General features: G+C 43.7%; 1 long non-coding RNA gene across 1 annotated transcript in view; it reads right to left on the bottom strand.

Annotated features, from left to right (window-relative positions):
- Positions 1-8,987: 8,987 nt before the first annotated feature.
- LOC145722357 (uncharacterized) overlaps positions 8,988-22,714 on the bottom strand; it is a 26,021-nt gene continuing 12,294 nt past the window's right edge. Inside the window, exon 3 of the long non-coding RNA XR_014146572.1 lies at positions 8,988-11,048. This is a non-coding gene — a long non-coding RNA (uncharacterized LOC145722357). The remainder of the gene's footprint in view (positions 11,049-22,714) is intronic.

The following is a 22,714-nucleotide window of genomic DNA, read 5'->3' as shown; positions in this document are numbered from 1 at the left end:
AATCTACAGTAATCAACACAATGTGGTACTGGTGAAAGAATAGGCAAATAGATCAATAAAACAGAATAAAGAGCCCAGAAATAGATCCCCATAAATACAGTCAACTGATCTCAAAGGAGCAAAGATGGTCTCTTCAACAAATGGTGCTAGAACAACTGGATATCCACATGCAAAAAAATGAATCTAAACACAGACCTTACATTCTTCACAAAAATTAACTCAAAACTAACCATTGTAAAATGCAAAACTATAAAACTCCAAAAAGAAAACGTGGGAGAACACCTAGATGGTATTAGGTGTGGCTATCACTTTTTAGATACAAGAGAAAAGGCATAATCCATTATAGAAATAATTGATAAGCTGGACCTCCATTAAAATTAAAAACTTGTGCTCTGCAAAAGACAGTATCAAGAGAACAAGACGACAAACCACTCAGAGTACATATCTGCAAAAGACACTTCTGATAAAAAGGACTGTTAGCCAAAAACAAAGAACTCTTAAAACTCAACAATAAGAAAACAAAACCCAATTGAAAAATGGGCCAGTGACCTTAACAGATACCTTACCTAAGAAGATACACAGTTGCAATTAAGCATATGAAAATATGCTCAAAATCACGTCATCAGGGAAAGGCAAATTAAAACAACTATGAAATACCACTACACACCTATTAGAATGATAACACCAAATGCTGACAAGGATAAGGAGCAAGAGGAACTTTCATTCATTGTGGGGAATACAAAATGGCATGGCCACTTTGGAAGATAGGTGGCTTCTTACAAAACTAAATATACTCTCACCACATGATCCAGCAATCAAGCTCCAAAGGAGTCCAAAACTTGTGTCCATAAAAAACCTGCACACAGATATTCATATCAGCTTTATACATAACTGCCCAAACTTGGAAGCAACCAAGATGCTCTTCAATAGGTGAATGGATAAACTATAGTACAACCACACAATTGAGTATTATTAAACACTAAGAAGGAATTAGTTATGAAGCACGGAAAGAGATAGAGAAAGCTTAAATGCATATTACTAAGTGAAAGAAGCCAATCTGAAGAGCTACAAACTATATGATTCCAACTATATGACATTCTGGAACAGGCAAAACTATGGAGACAGTAAAAAGATCAGTGGTTGCCAAGGGTGGGAGGTGGGGATTAGGGATGAACAGGCAGAACACATTGGAGCAATGAAATATTCTATATGATATTATAATGATGGATACATGTCGTTATACATTAGTCCAAGCCCACAGAATGTACAACACCAAGAATGACGTTAAGGTAAACTATGGACTTTGGGTGATTACGATATGTCAATGCAGTTTCATCAGTAACAAATATATCACTCTGGTGGGGGATGCAGATAACCGGGAAGGCTGTGCTTGTGTGGGGATATCTATGGGAAATCTATGCACCTTCCACTCGATTTTGCTAGGTACTTAAAACTGCTCTAAAAATTTTGTCTTTTTTTATTAAAACATTTAAAAATTTTAAGCATGTGAAAAAATAAAAACCCTTTATGAGCTTGGCCCTATCAGTCTTAATAACATGGTTCTTTAGGGTTGATAGGAAAAGAACAGAATATTTTAAATAAGGAAAGGACATTTCTTATGCAGAAAAAAACAGTGACTAATATCAATCAAGCACTTTCTGAATCACTGCTATGTGTAACACTATCCCTTACGCTTTTAGGTAATGGTCTATACTAAGTAACTGTCACTTTCATGTAAATTATCTAATTTGCTCTTCCCAAAACTGTGAAGTAGGAGGAGCAGGTATTATTCCCATTTCACAGAGGAGGAAACTGAGACACAAGTAAATGGTGTAACCAAGAAAGAATCTAAGCTACCAATACTTTGCTTTGAACAGTCTCCACCACTGGTAGCTATCTCTCTGTAAGGAAAAAAACACCCTGAAATCAGTCACTTTAAATTTTTTCTTAGAAAATAATATTTCAAAGTTGGATAATTTCTAAATTAAAAAATAAATATTAAAGAAAATTACATATGACCTATCACATATATCCTTGTAGGAAAATACACAGGGCCCTGCTGATAGGCACAGGGAGAAACAGACCACAATTCTCACCAAGCTGCTATTTCCAAAATTCTGTTGGAACTCATCAAGACTACCAGAAAGCCTACCAGTCAAGCCAAGTATATATCCTCCTAAGATAGGGTTAAATTGCTTCCCATCCTAGAGTGGGGAGTAAAAGTAGAATCTCAAAATTTGCATAGAACCAAAAGCACAAGTAAAAGTTCCCTGAAGCCCAGGGCACCTGGGTGGCTCAGTCGGTTACGCATCACTCTGCTTTCGGGTCAGGTCACGATCTGAGGGTCATGAGATCGAGCCCTGCATCGAGCTGCACTGTGCGTGGAGCCTGCTTAAGATTCTCCCTCTCCCTCAACCCCACCTTGCCCTCCCTCTCTAAAAAATTCCCTGAAGACCAAGGCCTACTTACATCCTGTGCATGAATATGTATACACACATACCTGGATTTCTTTTAAAGCAGGTGAATAAGCAGTTGTTTAAAAAAAATAATAACAGCAGCACAAAGGGCAGTTGGTAAATAACTCTCTCAAGATACACATGATGCATATTTTTCACATTTCAAGATCTCTCAAATCAAGGTCTTACATATAGCCAATGGTATCTTACACCTTATTTTGCACCATTTTTTTTTCTTTCCTAGAGGTATATAAAACGATGATCTTAACTTTTGGTTAAGACATATGGTAGAGGGTCGCCTGGGTGGCTCAGTCATTAAGCGTCTGCCTTCAGCTCAGGTCATGATCCCGGGGGTCCTGGGGTCGAGCCCCGCATCAGGCCCTGCTCTGTGGAAAGCCTGCTTCTCCCTCTCCCACTCCCCCTGCTTGTGTTCCCTCTCTCGCTGTGTCTCTCTGTCAAATAAATAAATAAAAATCTTAAAAAAAAAAAAGACATATGGTAGACCCCTATTTCTTTAATATAAAAGGTAGCATACTGTACATGCAGATCTGCTCTTTGCTTTCCTTGCTTAGCAGATCTCCAATCATTATCGATGCACATACCGAGATGTCTCTTTGCCTTTAAACAGACACATAGCAAGCCACTGAATGGACAAACCATAACTTAACCAGTTGCCTAGTAGTTTAGACTGTTTTAAATCTTTTGCCATATACTGCAATGAATGGCCGTGGACAATGGCTTTGTACGTTCCCAAACGCAGAGGAGAGATTGCTAGACGTGGCATGGTAGAGTCTAAAGATATCATTTAAATACATATAAGTCACTTTGCCAAGAACCACTGGGACGGGAGAGATAAGCTCAACAACTCAAGTGGCCAAACAAATGATGAGCAAGGACAGGCTGGATGTTAGGGGAGATCCTTTCACCAGGCAGGACTGGGTGACTAAGGGTTCCTCTGGTCCTCACTGACCATCGTGAAGATGAACATGACAAAACAGAATTTAAGGGGGAAAGGACACTGCAAACAATCCTTATTTCATGTAATCATCGTTAACTGCCATGACATGAGATGACATGAGAATGATTCACATTTTAAACACAAGAAGACTCAGAGGAGTAATTTGTCCAAAAGCTGGACACAGGTCTGACTTCCCATCAAAATGCCCCCCTGTGGCAGAGCAGTTAAGAGAAACGTAAGCAAAATCAGGAGAGCTCAAAGGTGCAAGGACAATCCCAACTCACCTAAGGCAGAGGGCAGAGGTGGGAAGGAGTAAAGGAGGAAGTGAAGTCTGAGCTCAGCCTTAAATGACATGCTCAGGTTTACTGGCGTTAAAAAAAATTAAAAAAAAAAAATCTTTCAGATGGTTGTATTTTCCAGTTAAACAGGGTGAGTTCTCAAAGTTATAGGACAGTTTATGGAGGAAGGACATATGGCCTGCCTGAGAGGCAGATGAGTCAGAGCCAACCCCATTACGTGTCCATCCTTCCTGCTCCACGGGGGCACACACAGCGCGTCAGTGCCTGCCGACAGGCTGGTTCTCCTCAGATAGCTAGGGGAGGGCAGCAGATACAGCGTCACTGCAGACATGACAATGTCCAGGGGAAGGAGAGAGGCAGTCTTCACATCTCTCTTTGTCTCTCTTCTCCCAGGAGAAGAACCTTCCTCAGGAGGCTGAAGCCGATTTGTCCTAATTGCCACAGCCCATGCCAAAAGCATGGCAAGGAGAATGGGACCACAGTGACAGGCCTAGGTCAATCAGTACCCACCCTCTGCCTCCCCACCCCCATCGCGTACACTGCAAAGGAAGCTGAAGAGCGGTACAAAATCCAGATTCTTCTAGGAAAGACGAAAGCGTGGTGGAAGATGGGTATATGGGTTGATAATCCGTGTCTGCTACTCCCATCACTTATTCATCCGTTTGTCCCTTCATTCATCCAAGCACCACTGTGAGCTTGTCAGCCTACATAGAAAAAAAAAACAAAACACCTGCCCCAAACTGAATTCTAGGTTTATGGTCCAGCCACAGTTACGTAAGAATATTTCATCTCCTTGATATTCAAAGTAGCACTACCCAGGTGGTCTAAATATCAAAGAGTAATAGGGCCACAGCAACCTCGTGCTAGACATGTCTCCAAAGACAAGAGAAACCAAAGCAAAAATGAACTACTGGAACTTCATCAAGATAAAAAGCTTTTGCACAGGAAAGGAAACAGTCAACAAAACTAAGAGGGAACCTATGGAATGGGAAAAGATATTTGCAAATGTCTTATCAGATAAAGGGTTAGTATCCAAAATCTATAAAGAACTTATCAAACTCAACACCCAAAAAAACAAATAATACGATCAAAATATTGGCAGAGGACATGAACACACATTTCTCCAAAGAAGACATACAAATGGCCAAAAGACACATGAAACAACGCTCAACATCATTCGGCATCAGGGAAATACAAAGTAAAACCACAATGAGATACCACCTCACACCAGTCAGAATGGCTAAAATTAACAAGTCAGGAAACAACAGATATTGGTGAGGATGTGGAGAAAGGGGAACCCTCCTTCACTGTTGGTGGGAATGCAAGCTGGTGCAGCCACTCTGGAAAACAGTATGGAGGTTCCTCAAAAAGTTAAAAATAGAGCTTCCTTAAGACCCAGCAGTTGCACTATTATGTACTTCTCCAAAGGACATAGACATAGTGATCTGAAAGGGCATATGCATCCCAATGTTTATAGCAGCAATATCGACAACAGCCAAAATATGGAAAGAGCCCAGATGTCCACTGACAGATGAATAAAGAAGATATGGTGTATAAATGCAATGGAGTATTACTCAGCCATCAAAAAGAATGAAATCTTGCCATTTATAATGACGTGGATGGAACTAGAAGATATCTTGCTAAGCAAAATAAGTTAGGGAAAGACAAATACCATACGATTTCCCTCACATGTGGAATTTAAGAAACAACAAATGAACATAGGGGAAGGGAAGGAAAAATAAAATAAGATGAAAACTGAGAGGGAGGCAAACCATAAGAGACACTGGTTTCTTTCTTTCTTTCTTTCTTTCGAACTCTAGGAAACAAACTGAGGGTTGCTGGAGGGGAGGTGGGTGGGGGGATTGGGGATAACTGGGTGATGGGCATTAAGGAGAGCACCTGACATAATGGACACAGGTCTGCATAGAGCACTGGGTGTTCTATGCAACTGATGAATCACTAAACTCTACCTCTGAAACTAATAAAAAAAATCAGAGTAATGTAACAGTGACACACAGATTTTAATTACTACACCTTAAAATGCATCAGTGCCCTACTTCCCATTGCCATGATCATAGGTGGCTAGGAAGTGGTTCAATGTGAAGCAGCTGAGGCAGAAGGTGCCCTTCACCAGGCCCCTTCTATTAATAGCAGCTCAGCGTGAGTCGGGTTACAGGTTGGTTCAAATCCATATACAACTGGCTTCCCCTGACTGAGGCAATTTGGGTGCTTCGTTTCTCACACAAGATATGTATTTTTAAAACCCTAGTATTGGAAATAGAAATGTCAATTAAGGTACTAAAAAGGGCGGAGAGCAGTCTATTATTACAATCAAGGCCAGAAAAAAGTAAGAACTTGTGAATACACACACACACACACACACATATACACATATCTCCCCCAAGTTTTCAATATTATATTCAATACTGTATGCTCGTGTGGCACACATTTAAGCCTACGATATGAAAAATACACACTTTAATGATGTATTTGAGACATTAAAAAGCAGGAATTCTTACCTTGTTTCTATAAGATTTCCAAGTGAACAGAACAAAAAAGAATGCTTTTAATTTGACAAGTTCTAATATTCACTTGGTGAAATAATCTATTTGATGTTAGTTAATATGTATGCTAAATATAATTTAAAGATCAATGATTAAAAAAAAGGTGGATTTCTCTTTATGTTGAAATATTTTAAGCATTTACTGGATATTCATCCAAGATGTTTTAATTAAACAAAATAATTTCACAAGTTTGTGGGACAAATGGCCAATAAGAGCATGAAGAGATGCTCAACATCAGCAGCCATCAGGGAAAATGCAAATCAAAATCACAATGAGCTACTACGCCCCACCCACTGGGATGGCAAAAATCACAATGATAAACAAGAGCAAGTGTTGGTAAGCTGATGGACAAATTGGAAGCCTCATACACTGCTTGTGGGAAAATGCAAAATGGAGCTGCCACTTTGGAAAGCAGTGGGGCAGTTCCTGAAAAGGTTACCATATATAGGATCGAGGAAGTCCACTCACAGGTAGCCATCCAAGAGAAGTAGAAACACATGTCCATGCAAAAACTTGTTTTTGAATGTTCATAGCAGAATGATTCATAATAACCAAAAAGTGGAAACCATCCAAAAGTTCAACTGATGAATGGATAAATCCATCAGCAAAAAGGAAGGAAGTACCAACACAGGCTGCTACATGGATGAGCCTGGAAAACATTATGCTAAGTGAAAAAAAGCCAAACGCCAAGGACCACGTATGATTCTATTTATATGAAATGTCCAGAGTAGGCAAATCCATAGAAACAGAAAGTGGATTCGTGGTTGCCTGCGGTTGGGGGACTGAGGGAGATAGGCAGCCCCTGCTGTTAAAAACAGGGTTTCTTGCTGGGGTGATGGAAGCATTCTAAAATTGATTATGGTGATGATAGCTTCACAGCCCCGTGAATACACTGAAACCCTGTGAATTCTCTATTTCAAGGGGTGAAGTGCACAGTATGCACATTATTATCTCAATAAGGCCATTATTTTGAAAAAGAAAATTCTTTAAAGTCTATGGGAGCGAGGGACTATGAAGGGACAGGGCTGTGTCGCTGGGGTAATGGAACAACTCTTTATCTTAGGGGTGGCTAGCGACTCTACACGTGTTAAAACTCATAGAACTGGACACCAAAAGAAAAATGTCCATTTCGCTGTATGGAGATCTGAAAAATAAAAATTTTTTCACAAGTCTATAGCTTTGGGCATCCACAGCTGACTTATTAGGAGCCAATGTTCAGATATAGTCATGTCAACAATCGGTCTGGAAATGGGGAATGATTCTGCTGACTTGGCTGTATCCGCTACAGGGGCATAAAATGACCGAGTCCTCTCCACTTTCCACCTTACATGAATTGTAACATACTTTAGAAATGTTTCAACCATTCTGGGAACAAGTAGGAAGGCGGTAAAACAGCGGAAGGCCATTTTCAGAGGCAACGGAGTCCCCCAATATAAGGCTGCCTCTTCCAGTCACCAGGTGAGGAGCGGGAGGTCCTTGATTCTTGCGCTTGCTCTACAACCGCTCTGCTGGCGAGCAGGTGACCTGGGCTGAGTTACTGCTGATCCTTCTGCTTGAACCCGCCCACGGCTTCCCATCGTTGCTAAAACAAGACCCAAGCTCCTGATTCAGGCGTGCAAGGCTCTCGGTGTGCGGCCACGTATCTGCCTCTCCATACTGGCTGGGGGCCAGGACAAGGCAGGACAGCAGGGTGGGCCATGAAACCAGCCAGGCCTGACTCTCCAGCCAGAGGAAGAACGAAAGGAGGTCATTCACTCCACAAGTACTTATTGATCATGTTGTCTAAGCGCTGAGCACACGCCTGGCACGTAATGTGTCCTCAATAAATGGTAGCTATTGTTAGTGTTAAAGACACACACACACACACACACACACACACACACGAATGTTAGCTTCTTTTTTTTTTTTTTTTTCGAATGTTAGCTTCATAAGGACAGGTCCCCTCTAGGCTGTATCAACACCCAAATGGCAACAATACCAGGTATTCAATAAACACACTGACTCCGTGAAACGTGTCTTAGAGAACCGAGGGAAGATTCTTCAGAGAAAGCCACAGTCTTTAGAGAAATTTCTACTTAAAATGTTAGCAGACCTTTATGCAGCCCAGTATCTTTTGATAGCTGAAGTGTCAGGGTAAGGGTAGGCTGTCTGCTGGGACACAGATTTTGATACCCAACTATGTGGGATGAGCAGTAAATCTATCACCAGGCTTGGAAAAAGCAGAGATGTGGGGTCTCATTTCGCTTGGGGAAGACAAATCAAGGAGGAAGGAAAGTCCACATCCCTGGATTCAGAATACCTCTTTGCCCAGGCCAGTTTGGGCCTGCACCACCTGCTGAGCCAGGTCCAAGCAGGGTCAGTGTGAACTTGGCTGAGGAGCAGGCCTGGGGCACCAGCAGCTACCCAGCTCTTGGCAGCTCCTCTGAGCCTGGATTTCAGGGGCGGGGATGAGGAGACAGTAGCTCCTCTGGATTTCTCCAATCTTTGCCTGGGTCCAGGAGGAGAGGAGATTATACCCCAGAATGGGGACCCCAGCAGAGTATAGCCAGCTTCCCCACCAAGAGGGGAGACTCCTCGAGGCCCAAAGCATCCACCTGCCCTAAGGGTTCCCCTCTACTCTCTTCCCTTGCTACCAACTTGATTACATATTCTGAAGGGACTGTGGTATTTTTCCTCCACAGAGCGTCTTTTTTTTTTTTTTTCTGGGAAATGGGGGGATGCCATCATCCACCTATTTCTCTGTGCAAAGAATGACTCAGCTATCCCACTATACTAACTGTAAACATCAGATAAAAGTCAACGAGACAGAGTCCATAAAGTCCACCAGCTTAAACAAATGAAAAAGAAAAGATTTCATTGTGTGGGGCACTGCCTGGGAGAAGCAAGAACTCATAGAAAGAGCCATTGTTTGGGAGGAAAGAATCAAGCAGCTTTCTTCCCGGCAGCACATGAAAAAGCAACATTCAGCCGGCTTGCAGAGTCAGGGAATCTGAATGGCAATGGAGTGGCCCGGTCGGTTGGCGGTTGGCTCCCCCTGCCTTTCCCCCGTAACAGAAGGTTCAAGATGAGCCAGGAGCACCAACAACCCCAAATGGCATGGGGAAGATGACTTTTTGGGGGCCTGTGCACCTGGCCCCGCACTTTCTCAGAGCACAGGTAGGCACCTCTGACAACTGGAACTCAAAGCCGGGGGCCACCTGCCGCCCCAGTCCTTCGACAGTGGCGCCCAGGGCTCTTCCAGGATGCGTTGCGGGGGCGGGGGGGGGCACAAAATACAGAACAACGCATACAGTGTGATCTCAGCTAGGGGAAATAGACATCCCATAGCCACAGCCACACAGGATGAAGACTGGAAAGAAACTCCCAGAATGCCAACTGTTCTTCTCACCCGAGAGACACACACACACACACACACCCCCGCCCCCCCGGGGGGGCCCCCCCCCCGCCAGTCCTTCACAGGATGCAGAACAAGACAAGTTCTTTTTTTCCTTCGAGATTTACCCATGCTTTTGGTCCAGTTGGCTGCTTTCCCAAATCACAGGCTGCAACTGCGCAACAGGGCCCAGGGGCCTTAGGCAGTGATGCTGGGCGGATACTTCCCTCAGAAAGCCTCAGGTAAGATTACCGCTCCCCGTGGGAGATAGATTCCCAGGCTTTGTGCACTAACCCCCAAGTCCACAAGGACGGGCTTTGGTGTGAGTCTATTAAGATCATCTAAACCAGTCAGGGTGCCTCTGGAACCTTCTGGAGGGCTTGTTAAAAACAAAGATTGCTGGGGCGCCTGGGTGGCTCAGTCAGTTAAGCAGCTGCCTTCGACTCAGGTCACGATCCCAGGGTCCTGGGATCGAGCCCCGCATCGGGCTCCCTGCTCAGCAGAGAGCCTGCTTCTCCCTTTCCCTCTGCCTGCGGCTCTGCCTACTTGTGCTCTCTATCTCTCTGTCAAATAAATAAATAAAAAATATCTTTAAAAAAAAAAAACAACAAGATTGCTGGGCCCCGTCCTGGAGTTTCTCTAGTGCGGAGCAAGACCTGAGAATTTACATTTCAGACAGTCTCCCAGGTGAGGCTGCTGCTGCCTGGGGACCGTAATGGGAGCCACTGGTCTAAACCAACACGTAATTCCAAGCTGGACATCCCTAAGGCCCCAACACACTGAATTCTTCAGCACAGGGCTAACGCCCCTGAGAACCCTGCCCAGGAGGGGTGTCTCGGACTTTTTATTCTCTTTAAATGTTTTTGTGGGTTTGGAATTCCCTGATTACTCCTTGCTTCTGAGGAAGCCAGATTTCGTAATTCAAAAACTGGGCCCCAGCTCAGCTATCAAATCACAAGGTCATGGGGCAGCTTCAAGTCACAAAAGGCTTCCAAATGAGTCACCAGGGTGTTGCCAGGTAGTAGAGAGGATGGGATTAGAAGGGAGAGAAGTTTGATAAGGAGAAAAAAAAAAAATCTCAGTGACATTTAGACAGCCACCAGGACTGTGTTCTTGGGAACTGGGGATGAAGCAGCTAGAACTCCATTGTGTTTCATGATTTAAAAGATGGGAATCTCATAATCTTCAAGGTCACATATGTATCACCCATTACTGTCCTTCCCTTCTTCCTCAGCTCATCCAAATGCAGTGGCAAAGAGCTAGCCATTCTCTATAAGACTCTGAAGGCCAGTTCGCTTGGGTCTTGGGCCATCAAACAGCTACTCACCTGTTCAAACAGGTCCACGAGTACAGACCGGAGCCAAAACAGGAAAACAAGGCAGCAGATGTTGGCCCAGGCTGAAAAGAAAGCTGCAGGTAAAGGGGAGGTCCCCACCAAGGGAGCCTCTGAATTCTGAACAGGGTTGATACTATCCCCACTTCAGGGGAAAATGAGAAGGTGTGGATCCCACTGAGCTACCTACCCATCTTCCCACTGGCCTTAGAAGGAAGGTTCCCTAGTGATTATGAAAAAATAGGCCATGGAAAGATCTGTACCACCCTCATGTTCACAGAGGTTAACTCAAAGACTGAGAGCTCTTGCTGGGCTGCTGAACAATGGCACATAGGATGAGATCGGCCACTACTGGGAAGATAATAGCTAAAGAGGTTGCCTCTAAACTGGACTAATGGTACAATGTTAGCGTTTCTGCAGGTAAAAATAAAATTTTGCCTTCAAAATAAAAGTCAGCCAGAGGGCCTTCAACTTTACTCCCCTAAGTCCCACAAGGAAAAAAATGTTAAGATACAATAAGCTATAAAGTCAAAGAAAATGGAAGAGAAGAGAACATGAAAAATTTCAACCAATTTTCAGAAGATGAAAAGCAGCGGGACCAGGCTTTACCTGCCTTCGCAGAGCAGAAGCAACTCTAACAAGTGCCTGCAGGGGGGTCCCAAGGAGAAGTGAGGAACTCTGGGAAGACTCAGGACTTTAGGAACCGAACTGTGGGGGATGGTGAGGGAGAACAAGCTTGGGATTAGCAGAAGGTGCATATACAAGAGCAATCTGACACCTTCCCAGGCCCATAGATCCTGTTGGCCTGCCAGAACATCCGGGTAATGGTTCTTTCTTCATTCCAGAAGAAAACTGGAGTCGAAGTGGTTGAACCACAGAAGCACTGGGCCCTAGAACACCAGGCAGGGCTGAGATTGGATCAAAAATGGGGAAGTATGTGTAAGTTCCCCCCCCACTCACCTCCCCAACTCAATTCACAGAATACCAGCCGCCAGGCAGGAAACTGAGGGTTCCCCTCTGGGGAAACAGACCATCACCAAAGGAACAATTCCAGATACCCAGAGTCCCCAGTGAAAAGACTAAAGTGTCCCATCACTCATAATACTCATAATACTTAATCAACAAGCCCCACTCTCCATATACAACTCCAAACGGGATTTAAGTCCCCCAAATACAGACAACCAAAGACCACCAGACATTTGAGAAAAGCCTCTAACTTGTAGACAGAGACCAAAGCAAACAGGAAAAGAAATTCAAAGGAAACGGAGAGACAATGCAGGGAACAGAAGCAAATTTCAAAATATTATCATTAATGCCTTCAGAAAGAGAAGACATTGTCCCCCCAAAAATACAAACAGGACACTACTCCAAAAAAATGGGAGGGGGAACACTCAGAGAATAAAAGTGAGCTTTCACAAATTAATACTGGAAATTAACTTACAGCAGAAATAAGAAAGTACTGAGAATAAAGCTGAGGAAATCTCAAAAAAAAGACTAAGAATTAATAATAGAGAAAAATAGATAAGATAAAGAGGGAACCAATCCCAGGGGTACAACAGTCAACAAAAGGAGTTCCAGAATGGAAAAAGGGGCAGTGGAATAACAGGAAGAAATTATATAAAGATTATACAAAAATTATATGATTATATTATGGATTTATATATAATTATATCTATATTTATATCACATATAATATTTCTTTATATTTACATTATACATAAAAACTATGTTTCCTAGAGCTGAAAAATACACATTTCTAGATGGAGAAGGTCCACTGAATGCCCAGCCTAATGAATGAAAAACATCCTACACATCATCTTGAAATTTCAGAAGCTCCTAAAAAATTGAGTTACATGCAAAGGATCAGGAATCAGGATGGTCAAGGACTTCCCAACAGCAACACTGAAAGTTCAAAGACAGGGAGCATAGCCCTCAGAATTTTGAGGGAAAGTTACTGCTGTGAAGAATTCTATACCCAGTCCAACTACCAAGCAAGCATGAGAATAAAGTAAACATGTCAGGATATTTTAGAACTATAAAAGCAAAGATGAGAAGAAAAACCTCAGAGCTTGTGACTTCCAGGGAATAAGAGGGAGAGTTGAACAGGTGGGACATGGAAAATACAGTTGTTTTCACTGGTCTCTTAGTGTTATTACACTTTTTAGAAACCACGTACATGAGATTAAGCAGGAAATACACTGGACTGAGGACCATGTTGAAATGCACTGTGACTGTGCACACAAGTCAAGTCATTTCAGAGCTGTGGTCAACTCTGCCGGCCCAATGGCCTGGGTTATTCAATAAACCATGAGGAAGAGGAAGTGAAGAGAAAACCTGTATATTAAAATACTTAAAATACATAGCATGTTTTTGGGGGCACCTGGGTGGCTCAGTCAGTTAAGTGTCAGACTCTTGATTTCAGCTCAGGTCATGATCTCAGGGTCATGAGATCGAGCCCTGCATCACGGAGCCTGTTTAAGATTCTCTCTTCTCCCTCTGCCCCTCCCCCCAACCCCTACCCACTTGTGCCCTCTCTAAAAAACAAAACAAAACAAAAAGGTTTTAAGAATTAGATAAAATAGGGGCGACTTGGTGGCTCAAGTCATGATCTCGCAGTCCTGGGATCTAGCCCCACATCAGGCTCCCTGCTCAGCAGGGAGTCTGCTTCTCCCTCTCTCTGCCCCTCCCCCTGACTTGTGCTCTTTCTCCCTCTCTCTTGCTCTCTCTCTCTCAAATAAAAATCTTTAAAAAAATAGACAAAAATAAATTATGGCACCTAGTGATTATGATAAAAGTCTGGGCAGCAGTTACCTTTGGAGGGAGGGTGGGAGGGGCTTCTGCAGAAACTGACAAAGTTGTACATCCTAAACTGGGCCGTCACTATAGAAGGTATTCATCTAATAATAATTCATTATGCAATTCATGGTTTTGTGTGGTTTTCTGTATCTGTTTGATTTTATAATAAAAAATCTTTTTAAAAAAGTTATGTGCATGTGCTTGTCTTGATAAAAATGAATTGTTTAAAAAAAAAAGTCAAGTGGATCTCACACAGGAGATTTTCTGGCAAGATGTTCTCTGTGCATCAACATTGGGTATTTCTGAGTGGTCTGATTTGGAATATTTTCTTGTTTTCATCTCTGTTCTGTCCTAAATCACAGACCCTTAAAAACTGGCTACTGCACAAAAGAGTCAATATTTTTAACTTAAAAAGTCAACCGTAGGTATCTATGGGCTAATCCTTCAAATTTGGGGGTTCCAGAGCTTTCTTCTTTTCTCTCCACCTGATTAATGTTAAACCCAGCATTGAAGGATAGAAATGGAAAAAAGTAAATCTAATATGAGCTCAATTTTCTATCTTCCAGATCTGCCAAAAGGCTGGCTTGTGTGGGACCATTTACATTCCCTCTTGTCACCACTGAATATATGAAGATAATTCAGGGATATAATAATCATGCATTTTTAAATCTGCTTTACTTTTGTTTATATAAAAAAAGCAACCTAATACTTTGGCGGTAAAGAATGAATTTAAATATTAGACACTAAAATGTTATTCTGAATTAGTAAGATGTATAAACAAGTACCTCCAATCTCAAAGTTTGCACTGTCCCTTGAAAACTAAATGAAGCCAAGGCCATCCAATTTCAACAAAAAATAGTTACTTCAGGGCCCTCAGGAAATACCAAAACTCATGATATTCAGAATGGACAATCAAAAGCATACACTTACACTAAGGAAGGGAGGAGGGGTATCTGGGTGGCTTAGTTGGTTGAGTGGCGGACTCTTGATTTTGGCTCAGGTCATGATCTCAGGGTCATGGGATCAAGCCCCAATTCGGGCTCCATGTTCAGCACAGACTCTGCTTGAGCTTCTCTCTCTCCCTCTCCCTCTGCCCCTCCCCAACACTGGTGCATGCACACGGGCATGTGCAGTCTCTCCCTTTCCCTCTTTCTCTCTCTCAAGTAAATAAATCTTTAAAAAAAAAAAAAAAAGAGGAGAAAACTACTCAATTAACACCAGAAATATGACCCATTAGTGCTTGATGGGTTTATGGACTGGGAGTTAGTCTTATTGGAAAACGTTTACATTTCTTCCTCCCAAAACAAGTACCGTAAATTCTAGCATACACTGGGCCTTCTAGCCTAAATCCAAACTTAACTGTAAACACATTGATTCATTTTCCCTCTCTCAGAAGAGCTCCAAGCACTCAAGAGACATCCTCTGAATTCCATCTTCCTAGGAGTGGGACACTAGAACCAGAGGAACTCCAGGCACCAGCCGGACGAGCCAACAAACTCCTCCGGGGGGGGAGGACCGTATACAAGCAGCCAGGCAAGACAGCAGAGGGGCATAGACCAGAACCCACATCTGCTCTGCCTTCCCAAGCTATGGCCTTCAGAGGGTCTCATGGGAGTTCCCGAACGGTACGAAAATTGTGTGTGATTTTTTTTTTTTCAAGTACGCTCTATGGCAGATTTGAATCAACAAAAAGAAAGAAAATTGCAAAAGTTGCTCAGTCCAAACCACGATTATCAAGGGAAAGTTTCCAATTCCAAATTTGGGATCTGCTACCAAGTAAGTCCCTGGTTTTTATTTGTTTGCCATTCAGCATGGGGACTAACTACTACCCCAGAACACACATTACTAAGACCCACACTGGTCTGGCAGAGGAGGGAGGTTCATAGGGAAAGATAGGAATTCTCTGCAGGCTCAGAGACCTGTAGGCACAGGGACTCCACTCATAGGATATACTGAATCGTTCAATTATCTTAAAATTCACATAACCTGAAAAGCTCAAATACACAGATTTTTTTAAAGTTACCTTTATATGTAATGGGCGATTGGAACAACAGCCCAGGGGAATGGGTTTGATTCAGAAGTACCTCCGAACAAAGAGTATACTATGAAAGGTTTCAGTTTACTTAAACACAATGGCCTGATTTCTAACCATCCCAGGTGAAGGAGTCTTGGTTCAGGGAGGAAGCCAGATGGCATGGCCTTGGGATCACAGGACAACCGAAGGCCAGAGTAAAAACTGGATCCCAATCCGGGGCCCAACCATCCAGTGAACCAAGAGTTCACTGGACTCACTTTTAAGTGTGAGCCTTAGGCAAAGGATTGGATCCACAGTTACCCCACCTCACAGACAGCGTTCAGTTCATGTTTAAGTGAATTGCATAATGATGTGATTCCACCTTTAAAACTCTACCCTGAAACAGTTCCCACAGTAAGGTTCCTTTAAATGAAGGTAGGAGTACAGCTTCTAACTAAGGTTATAAAAAAAAAAGATATACATTTATAGAGATATAATGCGCTATAAAACGTGTCCTCCGGAGCAGAAGTTTATAGTAGCAATAGGTTCCTGCTTTGAGAGATTTAAATCATCACATTTCAGAATGGCTACATCTTTAAAAAAAAAAAAGTTTTTAAGAAACACAGGCATCAGCTGTTAAAGATTTTCTTTTCGTCAAGTAAATTTGTTTTACAGCTCTTATTTCTTAAACTGGGCTAACTTAAAAATCCAGAGGAATCATGTAATTCAAGTGAAAAAACAGCACAGGAAAGAAAGAAAATTGGCAACCGGCTCAAGGCTGTTTCAATGGCTGACCTCTGTAACTAAATAGCCATAATAACAAATAGGTGGTGTTTATTAATAAGCACTTAAACTACAGCGCCCCCCCTTACCCTCACTGTCCCATGAAGAAGGCACCCCATCTCAGACCTACCGAGGAGGAGACTGCAACTCTAGGAGCGGGAAAAACAGCCAACACAGCAGGCAGGTGGCACAGATGGGGCTTGAACCTGGGCGGTCTGGCTCTGGAGGCCAGCCTCCTGGCACAGCAAGATGAAACTTGTAGTGGCAAATCCAATTTATTGACTACTTTCTAGGAAACTTGCCCTCTCATACAGAGAAAACTTCCACATAATAAAAAACAATATTCAAATGACCTTACAAAAAAAAAAAAAGAACCTGGAAATTATGGGAGGGGGGTGTAAGACACCCAGTAGAACTGAAGAAACATTATTTTAAAATTTCAACATCAGTTTTAAGGTCCAAAATCTAAGTCAACCCACTATCTACTTAGGTAAGTTTCTACCCTGGCCAGTGGCCAGGACATCTCGGTTCCAGCAAATCAACAGAACTAGCTGGTCAGCAGACTACCCTTTCCATCCCAAACGAACCCACTTCTGCAGATCAGGGCAAAGAATCACAACCAGATGGTGAACGCTTGAGTTTCCATTTTCAAAATACTAAACTATGACCATAGCAATCATTTTGTTTTATTTAAAATATACTGTCTCCCACCGATCAAAGGCATTTTAAAGGGCCAGTAAGAAGGCTGCCCATCAAGTCATCAGGAGCTTTTAGAGGCCACAGCATTGTCCTCTTTCAAATCTTCGATTATGAGTGTCCCCTGGGGATGGTGGGGGAGGAGCTCTGCCACTCTTAGGAGGTCACAGTCAGAACCAGGGATACTGAAAAGCAAAGCCAGGGACTGGCTCAGAAATGGCCAGACCTTGAAGACAGAGCCTGTCTGAGACAATGAAAACTGGGTCCCCCTTTACTCCCCACCTTTGTGGAGAAAACAGGACACAGGGTCTCAAGTTAGAGAAACCCACAGGTGAAAAGCCAAAAACATCCATCAGAAACTAGAGAGATCTGCTCACAGGGGAGAGGGAACAGGGCCGGAGGTCACAGTAAGGACAAAGGATTCCCAAGACAAAGGGGGAAGCAGAAGGGCGGGGGGTCGGGGGAGGGCACTAGAAAGAGAAAAGATGAAGGCAGGAGGAGGGAAGGGGGAGAGAGGGGAGAGGGACTGCAGGAGAGGGAATGGGGGAGGGGATAGAAGGCAGAGGAATAGGGAGAGAAGACCAGAGGAGAGGTGAGGGGAAGGACGGGGGAAGAAAAGAGGGGAGTGGGGGAGGGGAGAGGGAGAAGAGGGAAGGCAGGAGGAGGAGGGCGACAAGCAGGGACAAACTGAGACAGCTGAGTGCCATGAAATGGTTGCTAAGCTGCTGCCCATAAACCCACAATAATGGCTGCAGATACACTAATCCTTACCCCAAAAGGGGGAGGCAAGATCAGCAAGAACACTAAAGCAGAGTTCCCGGGATCAAATTCCACATAAGCATCCTTCCTAATGTATTCTTTACAAAGGAGGCCAACATTCTCTGGTATTAAGAACCCAGGCTCATCATTCTTTTTAAAGATGAGACAAGGAGATCAGTATAATTAGTAACACTTCCAGACCACGGCAGGTCAGAGTCCACTTAAATATTAGAGATAGCAGTCATAGCTAGAGCGGCAACAGGAGATGATCAGCCCCAGAGAGCAGGACAGCCCATTTGCCACCAGCATTAAGAACTGTAATTCTTCTCCGGAACACATACTAGGAAGCAATCACTTTCACGGGTTCATTTTCCAAAAGAAAAAAAAAAAAAACAAAGAACTTTAGTTCAGTGAAAAACAATTTATAAGCAGAAGCAATTTTTACTCAGAAGTCTCTATTTCAAAAGTATTTTCATTTAATGGAAGTCCTGAAAAATAATATAAGGAAGTAATAATCTGAAAGTCATTTACTGCAATACATCATCCTAATAAAATAAAGGACAAAAACCACACCATCTCAATAGACATTGAAAAAACATCTGACAAAAATTCAACACCCTTTCATGACAAAACACTCAACAAACTAGAAATAAAGAACTTCCTCAACCTGGTAAAAAACATCTATGAACAACCCACAACTAACATCACACTTATTAATGAAAGAATGAATGTTTTCCCCTATGATCAGAAACAAGGCAAGGATGCCCACTCTTGCCACTTCTGTTCAACATGATACTGGAGGCACAGAGCAAATAGGAAAGAAAATGAAATTAAAAAAAACACTCATACTGGAAAGGCAGAAGTAAAGCTTCTACTTCTACTTGCGTATGACATGATCTTATATACAAAAAGTCCTAAGGAACCCACTAAAAACCTATTAGAACTATTAAACAGGTTCGGCAAGGTTGCAGGATATGTCATCAATATACAAAAATCAGGGCGCCTGGGTGGCTCAGTCGTTAAGCGTCTGCCTTCGGCTCAGGTCATGATTCCAGGTCCTGGGATCGAGCCCCGCATCAGGCTCCCTGCTCGGCGGGAAGCCTGCTTCTCCCTCTCTCACTCCCCTGCTTGTGTTCCCTCTCTCGCTGTGTCTCTCTCTGTCAAATAAATAAAATCTTTAAAAAAAAAATATACAAAAATCAGTTGTATTTCTATACACTAAGGAATATTCTAAAAATGAAATTGGGAAAATTATCACATTTATAATAGCATCTAAAAGGATAAAATACTGAGGTATAAATTTAACAAAAGAAGTGTAAGACTTGTACACTGAAAATGACATTGTAGAAAGAAGTGAAGAATATCTAAATAGATGAGAAGACATCTCACATTAAGGAAGACTTACTATTTTAAGATAGCAACGGTCCCAAAATTGATCTACACATTCCATGCAACCCCTATCAAAATCCCAGTTGCCTTTACTGCAGAAATTAAAAGCTGATCTTAAAATTCAAATGGAAATGTAAGAGATCCAGAATAGCTAAAATAATCTTGAAAAAGGAAAATAAAGTTGGAGGACTCACACTGTCTGATTTCAAAACTTACTACAAAGCTATGGTTAATCAAAAGAGTGTAGTAATGCTACAGATCAATGGAACAGAACTGAGAACCCAGAAATAAACCCTTACGCATACGGACAATTGACTTTCGACCAGACAATCTAATGTGGAAAGAACGGTCTTTCCAACAAATGGTGCTGGAACAACACCCCCATGCAAACCAGCAAAGTTGGACCCCTACGCACACCATACACAAAAATTAACTTGAAATGGATCACAGTCCTAAATGTATGAGCTAAAACTATAAAACTCTTAGAAGAAAATACAGGAATAGATCTTCATGACCTTAAGTTAGGCAATGGTTTCTTAGTTGTAACACGATAAGCACAAGTAACCAAAAAGAGATAAACTAGGCTTCGTCAAAATTAAAACTTTGTGCTGCAAATGATACCATCAAAAAAGTGAAAAGACAACACAGAATAGATATGTCAAGGCTGTTCAAAACAAAACAAGGTATCCTTGGTATTTTGGTCCAGGTAAAGGCAGCTCAGCATTCCTAAACCTATCCCAACACCCTTGCGCCACCTCTAGGAGGAGACTCTATTTGAAAGATTTCAAGAGTTATCTAGTGGGTTGTGAACCTCTCTCTGCCACACTCCAATCCCAGCCTCCCCTCCACTTGAGGTCCCCCTTATAAAAAGCGATTGACCTCTCCGATCCACACCCTTGTCAGGCAAGGTGCTAAAGATACTATAACCCTGTCTTTCACGTATACAAGGTCCCAGGGCTCTCCCTGCAGCGACCCTCCAAGACAGCTCTCGGGAATCCAGGACTGCACACCCTTCTGGCACATTACCCCACACACAGCCTGCCTCTGGAAGGGGGAGAAGCATGGACCCGAGTGAAGATGCCTGGATTCGAACCCCTCAATACGGACCAGCTACTCAACTTCCAGTGGTTTGCCAGGACCCACCTCGGTGAAGTCACTGGGAGGATAAAATGCTATAATCTAGGTAAACACTCACTAAATGTCACCTGTTGTTCTGAGAAAGGAGAGGCAGGTGTTAGAGCCCACTGCTAGAGACAGAAAGAGAGTCCTCTACCATGATTTCCCAACATGGGTCATGCTGCTCCCTCCATCTGAACGGCCCTGCTCCCCCTTGAGCTGGGCACCTTTCCTTTACCTCCGGGGACCCTTCCCAAACTCCCCAAGCCTAAAAGCTCCTGTGACAGTCCTCTGAGCACAATGGCCTCTCAGTCACTGCTACAACTCTACATTTCTTTGTGAAATGTCCTTAATGTCTGTCTACACCACCAGACTATAAACTCCAGTGGGCGGGGGCTGCACGACTGCTCACCATCCCCCGCACCCTGCCCACCATGCCTTCAACAGAAGCGCTTTGCCAGGCACTGTGCTAGGTCCTGAGCACCCCCAGTGAACATCACAGATGAGGTTCCCAACCTCCAGCAGCTTCCGTTCTCCTTCGGGGGAAGGCTGGAAATAAACCCCGGAAACCAGCGAAGAAGATCATTAAGAAAGTGGGCACGAAGTGGGCACGCTATACATATCTGTCCAGTAAGTGAATGACCAAGAACCGTACCCATTTAGTTACTTGACTCCTGAAAGCACGAAAGCATCTTCCGTGTGTCATGCACGATAGCAGGTGCTTGCTTACCCGGAACCACAGTGCTATGGGGCTACGCTTGGCCAGGTCCATTTTAGGAGCATCAACTCCCTGGAAGGTGAAAAGGCACTTTGACAGGTACAGTCAGGTCAAGTCCGATTCCCCAGACCAGAAACATGTCAATTTCCCCCAGCTGGAGCATGAGTCAAAGCAACCACAGTTATCTCAGGACCTAGGAATTCTGTTATTACACAGCTCTGGTGATGACGACTTGTGATTTTAAAAGGTTCACAAACGTGTGACAAAAGAGTACAAGAGAGGCCGTGGAGCAAGTCTGCTCCAGGGGGAGCCGCTCCCATTCCCAGATCCATGCCCCCCATCACCCTGGCAGACGGAGAGAGCAACTTAAATCTGCATCATGAAAACTGACCAAGATCGAAAGGGTCACGTTTGCTCTTCAGCCACCTGATATTTACTGAGCAGCTATTAGGTGCCAGGAGCTATTGCCTGCGTCTAGAAGCACTGGGAACATAGGGAGAAATGAATCTGACAAAAATCCCTGCCCTGATGGAACCTGCAGTCCATTGGGAAGAATGATCTCCACATGCTCTGCCCCCTATAAGACCCAGACAAGAACAGCCCTTCGGGTCAAGTGCCACGTGCCAGGGCAGATGTCTGCGTGCCTTCCACTGTCCCACTGAAGCCTCTCACGGACGTTCTTTACCTCCAAGGGGCCACAGATAGAAATATCAGCAGTGATAGGCCACCGGGAGAACTGCTGATACAGATGGGTAACCTGGGGTCAGGAAAGGCTTCCCATGCCAACCTCGGGTCAGACCTACAAAGTGAGCAGGAATCAGGCCAAGCTGCCAGGACAGGCTGTGCAGGGAGCAGGGGCAGGGTTAACAGCCCAGGCAAAGTCCAGGAGGAAGAAGAGAAAGCAGGGCCCAGTGAAGGAACTGAAAAGCTCTGAAGGGCTTTAGCAAGGGAAGGGGGGGCAGCAGCCTCTTTGGCCCCATGGGGAGCTCCTGAACAGGTTGTAAGCAAGCAGGTGAAGGGATCTGGCGTACGCTTTAGAAAGGTCACCACCTTAGGAGCAGAGTAGAGAAAATATTAGAGCAGCCAAGCCCAGCAGGGCACTCAGAGGGATCTGGGAGGCAAACACCCAGGGGAAGGGGCGGGAGCGAGAGAAATGGAGAGTCAGGAGAAGGTCCAGGCTCCTGCCTGAACAGCTGGCAACAGTGGTAACCTCCATGTGACTGGGCTTACAGGTAGACCCCTTTCTTGGTGGGGAGGGAGTGGGGGACAGAGGAGCAAAGGGCGGGGGTGGTAACGAGCTGGGCTGTGTTCATGCATCCCAAGATGGGAGGTGCGCAGTGGGCAGAGAGGCAGGCAGGCAGGTAAATGGGTCCAGGGCTCAGGAGACAAGATTTGGGAAGCGATGGCAAACGAGGCCACAGGTGTGGTCACCTCCAGGGGCAGCGTGCAAGGCAAGGTGC

This window comes from Leptonychotes weddellii, chromosome 1 (assembly GCF_054177405.1).
Source record: "Leptonychotes weddellii isolate Sample4059 chromosome 1, ASM5417740v2, whole genome shotgun sequence".
NCBI classification, from domain to species: Eukaryota; Metazoa; Chordata; class Mammalia; order Carnivora; family Phocidae; genus Leptonychotes; species Leptonychotes weddellii.
Note: the sequence above shows the minus strand (reverse complement) of the source record. Positions and strands in the feature narration are given on the sequence as shown.